This window comes from Microtus ochrogaster, unplaced genomic scaffold (assembly GCF_000317375.1).
Source record: "Microtus ochrogaster isolate Prairie Vole_2 unplaced genomic scaffold, MicOch1.0 UNK8, whole genome shotgun sequence".
NCBI classification, from domain to species: domain Eukaryota; kingdom Metazoa; phylum Chordata; class Mammalia; order Rodentia; family Cricetidae; genus Microtus; species Microtus ochrogaster.
In genome coordinates, this window is record NW_004949106.1 from 5708256 (window position 1) to 5713724 (window position 5469).

Sequence of the window (5469 nt, forward strand, 5' to 3'; positions counted from 1 at the left end):
CTAAACAATTTTTCTTTTCCTGTGATAATAATTTTATTATAAAAGTTATATGTTATATATAAACAAAATTATATAAGTTGTATTAATGTTAAAATTTTGACAGTATCATTTTCTGAAGAAAAGAACACTTCTTACATCAATCATTTTGAATAAGGCAACAAATAGCCATGCCAATCACTTCAAGGCGCCAACAAATTATCAAAATAGTTATCTCTTTGTTTTAGAAATTACTACTACTCTGAAAGATTTGCTTGGTAAATACTTCAAAAATTTCAGCAGTACTTTACACAGACTGTATTTTGCATATTTATACCAATAAGGTGATATATACACTCTTATTATAGTATTAATTTCATCCTCAACATATTTTAGTAAAATATTAAAAGAATGCCAAGAGCATTGTTTACATGATCCAGTAAAAATTAAGATTTAAAAATATTATTTTTCATTCATAGAATATTTACTGCTATTTGATTGTGCTAAACACTGTGTGTGTGTTTCTGATTTGAGAGAAGTTTCCCTGCATTTCTTGACTGAGTTTCCTGGTTGAAAGATGTATAAACAAGGAGATGGCCTGATAACAGCTTCATTCCAAGGTCATGGAACCTTTGTAACTCACTGGCTGCTGTTAAATTTATGTCCTCACTGTTTTAGAAGTCAGCTATTCATTGTAGGCCGGCATTTCATGGGGATGTGATCAAAGAAAATCACTGTTTTATGACTCAATACTCATGTCACAGTCTCCTTTATTAATAAAAATGCAAGAAGTGATGTGACAGGCATATGGCACCAAACTATCAATTAAGGTCCTTCTATGATGTTTTTGGCCTCAAAACTCAGCAAGTTATCAAATACTTCCTTTCAATTTTTTTTAATTTAACATAGATTTTCTTCCCATACGATATGTCCTGATTATAGTTCTGTCCCCTCTAGTTTCTCCTCATCTCTCATCCAATTCAGATCCACTCACTCTCTTTCTGCCTCTCATTAGAAAAGAACAGGCTTCTAAGAGGTAACAGCCACACATGACCTAATAGAATATAATAAGATGAAGCAAAATTATTACATAAAAGTTTGTCATGGCAACCCAACAGAGAGAAAGAGTCCTAAGAGCAAGTAAAAGTGTAAGAGACCCATTCTCAAAGTCAAGAGTCCCATAAAAATACTAAGCTAACAGTTATACTATATACACAGGGCATTGGTGCAGACCTCTATAGCCCCAGTGTTTGCTGCTTCTGTCTCTGTGAGCTCATAGGTGCTTTGCTTTGTCAATTAAGAAGGCTGTGTTCTCCTGGTGTTTTCAGTGTTGCTGTTGGTCATGTTAGAACTATTTTCTAAGGTATCACCAGAATCCAGAATCCATACCTTTGAAAACCTGTGATGGATAATCTTTTTTTTTTTTGTTGTTGTTGCTTTTGTTCTTTGATTTCAATGGGAATAATCTCTTTGCAAGAAACTGAAATGAAACCTAGTTCACTTCCTTTCAAAGTTCATTAGTATCACAAATTCTATGACAGAAGTGAATGTTTCTAATTTAAATATGCTGGCTATATGTGTGCCAGAAAATCCCAGAGACAATTCTTCATGAAATCAAGTTGAGTCTGAACTGATTGTGACTTCATGTTAATTCTGATATTCAATGAAAGTTTTTGTCTACCTCTGACTGCAGGTGATGTCTTCCTCCAGCTTGATCAGACACTTTCAATAGATTACATATTTTGGAGCAATAGCTGAGGGTGAAAACGTATACTGAGCTGATTTCCTTTACATGCGACTCAGGAAAGATACTCAAGCAAACAGAGGAAGGGAGCTACACCCACCATTCACTATTTGACTGAATTCTTTGAAGGAATGTTCTTGTTTCACAAGAGTATGTGACAAAATACTGCATGTCCACCTCTAGGTACAGTGCTATTTTTATTCATGACCTTTGTCCCAGTGAAAGGTAGAAGGAAAAGTCATGCTGGTCCTCTTTAAGATCCTTACTGCTCTCCAAGTGGACCTCTGTCCAGTGATTGGAATAAGCTGGATCGTTGTTAAACTTGTAAAACTCCAGCTCTATTTGCCAATGTAGAGACCCATAAAACATCTGCTTTAGCAATTTACACACATTATCGCTCGAGTGATTAATTTAAATTAAAAAATGTGATAGAAAAAGAGAAATCAGATGTGCCTATAAAAATACTTCGAGGTTTTTTTAAAATTAATCCCTGCATTCAACCATTTAACAATCATTTAAAAAAAAAACAATTTCTTAACTCCTGTGTGCTAGATTCTTACAGTGATTCCTGAGGTCAAAGCTTTCCTTGCGACACAGCCAGACCACAGAAGACTCCAAGAAACTTGTGCTCCCTTCATAGCCACCTTGTATTTAATGCACAGAAATCAGATCTCCTCCTTAGGATATTTTGTCAAGGTAAGCCCACAGCCACCCGCAATCGTTTGCCTTCACTTCTAATCTTTCACTAAGTATCAACCTACATTGCAAAACTTCATACTTTTTCAAAGAAATTCTCTGTAGTAAAAATTTTCCACGATATTGGAAAACATTGTTGAAAGCAAAAATACCAAAAAGGACCTAGTAGAAATTACAGGAGGTAAACATGAAAATAATAGATAATTCAATTATTTGAATTTTATTTGAATCACACCATACTTTGAAAGTTGAAAGAGGTATTTCTGATTGAGTTATTTGGATACCAGTTCACAAACAAGGATAGTTTACAGCACTCTATAATCAAGTTCAGTATAAAACGTTTCTTCTTGAAATTGAACATGTATTTAATGTAGTTATGAAATTTAAAAATCCTTTGTTGATCTTTTGATCTTCTGTGACCTCTATTTTCACTTGTGTGACGTAGCAGGTAAGGTTGACTGATCAATACCCATGTTTGCCCCTTAAGGGCATATTTAAAGTTAATGTAAAATTAATAAACCATGCCTTCCAGTGACTAATTAACAGGCATATGTTTCATAAACACTATGAAATCTTATAACTCCATATAATATATCGCTGATGGAAATCAGGGCAAGGGCAGGAATCAGAATTATTCTCATCATGGAGAAGCTGCTCAGTAAGAATCACTACTTATCTTTGCCTACTCTTCTCTTGTTTTAAGGAAACCCTAAAGTCATGGCTGACTTGCGATCATTTTGTTTTAAAGAAAGTTAGGTCAACATATAATTGAGTTGTGTCTAAAAATTTATTTTTACCATTTTAATAAATAAATTCTTTTGGATATCATAGAAGAAGTGTGCTGTTAGGCATTGTCACCTGTCTTTGAGCAACATAGCTTCAAAGGAATGTTTTCTTTCTTTTAAAAGAAGGAAGGGTTTATTTGGGATTATGGCTCCAAAAGGATACAAGTCTATCACCATCAGAGCTGGAAAGCATGGCTCCACATAGATACTTTCAAGAAAGCATTTTCTTGTCTTTTGTGATCTACTGAAAGACGTCCGTCCACTGGCCCTCACAAGCTGAGGGAATGTCTGCCTCTGATCATTTTCCTGAGGAACAGGCTTAAGTATGCCCTGACTGGCGATGAAGTGAAGAAGATCTGTATGCAGCGCTTCATTAAGATTGATGGCAAAGTCAGGACCGATATAACCTACCCTGCTGGGTTTATGGATGTCATCAGCATTGACAAGACTGGAGAGAACTTCCATCTTATCTATGACACCAAGGGTCGCTTTGCCGTTCATCGAATTACACCTGAGGAGGCCAAGAACAAGTTGTGCAAAGTGAGAAAGATCTTTGTGGGCACAAAAGGAATCCCACATCTGGTGACCCATGATGCTGGCACTATTCGCTACCCTGATCCCCTCATCAAGGTGAATGACACCATTCAGATTGATTTGGATGCGGGCAAAATAACCGACTTCATCAAGTTTGACACTGGTAACCTGTGTATGGTGACTGGGGGTGCTAACTTGGGAAGAATTGGTGTGATCACCAACAGAGAGACAACCCGGCTCTTTTGATGTGGTCCATGTGAAAGATGCCAATGGCAACAGCTTTGCCACCCGGCTTTCCAACATTTTTGTTATTGGCAAGGGCAACAAACCATGGATTTCTCTTCCCTGAGGAAAAGGAATCCGCCTCACAATTGCTGAAGAGAGAGACAAGAGGCTAGCGGCCAAACAGAGCCGTGGGTGAACGGGTCTCTAAGAGACATGCTGGAGACGTATTTGTACTCTTGCTAAGAAGCCTTTCTAGGCAACGTGCTAGATTAAACAGCATGATGAAAACTAAAAAAAAAAAAAAGAAAGACAAGGAGTCAGCATCCCTTAGACTTAGTGTCTGAATTGGTCTGCCTATTGAAATCCTGAAATGTCCTCACATCATTTCTGGGAATTCTGAGGTCAGTGCAGACAAATGAAGGAAGCAACAGAAAAACAACTTGAGGCATAAAATGTGAGTTTCTGCTCGCTGACTCAGAGCTCACACTTTCTGTAGTATTTCTATGCACTCTTTACTTTCACACACTTGGTGTTTTGCTACTTTTTTTATTTAGTGGTGAATGTCTTAGAATGCTTCAGCAGTAGAGTGTTGAGATTCTCTCTGATGCTCAAGAGTACAAAAAGCTATAGTTACTATAAAGCCAACTCATGATAGAGGAGTTTGCTTAAGCATGCATTATAGTCCAGTTGAGTGAGTTAAAAAAAAAACATTTAAAAAAGGTTTTGTACTGGCTGGTGACACACTGTGAACAGAGACTTGCAAAGCTTAATTCTTATTTCCCCCAACAGCAAGGTTCATAATTATTTAATTCCATGATCCAAAGAGCCTAACTAATCTTAATTATGAGAGTCAGCCACTAGTGAGAAAAGAAAAATAATTAATAAGTAGGCTCCTGCAAGTTATAGATTGACATGTACAGGTTAGAAGCAGTGATAGGCAGTTTTCTCTGTTGTAAAATTTCCAGTAGTCTGTTAAGACTCAGAAAAAAATAAAATCAATTTTAGTCATAAGATACAATCTACACACAAGTTAGAATGGGCTGTCTCTCCACCAGGGGACATATACCTACACCTGCAGATCAGAAAATGGTGGCTTCCACAGTGTATTTTAGACCCCATTTTAACTAGTGACATTGTAATAGCTTACCTAAACTGTTTGCAAAGTGTTTCTTTACTGATTCAAGTATTCTACCTTTACTGGAGCCCATTTATTGTGGTCTGTGCACAAAGGAAAACATCTTTTGGTGTGTGTAAGAGAGAATAAAAGACAAAATTCCAGAGTCTGAATTTTCTTATTTGTTTACAAGAGAAAAGAGATGAACTTCTGCACAATAGAGTACATTTTAGTCCTGTGCGATTTGTGCCACCAACTTCAACCCACAGGCGCACCCCTCCTAGAGTGACATTAGTTCATGTTCAAAGAGTGATAAGAAAGTGAGAAGAAGTCATTTGAGAGTGGAGAACACAGCTGAACGATCACAGCTCCAGAATTTACAGTGTTTCATAAAT

The 5469-nt window shown here is 36.7% G+C and overlaps 1 pseudogene; it reads left to right on the forward strand.

The window, feature by feature from the left end:
• The first annotated feature begins 1960 nt into the window (after window positions 1-1960).
• On the forward strand, window positions 1961-4199 carry LOC101994341 (annotated as a pseudogene).
• The last annotated feature ends 1270 nt before the right edge of the window (window positions 4200-5469 follow it).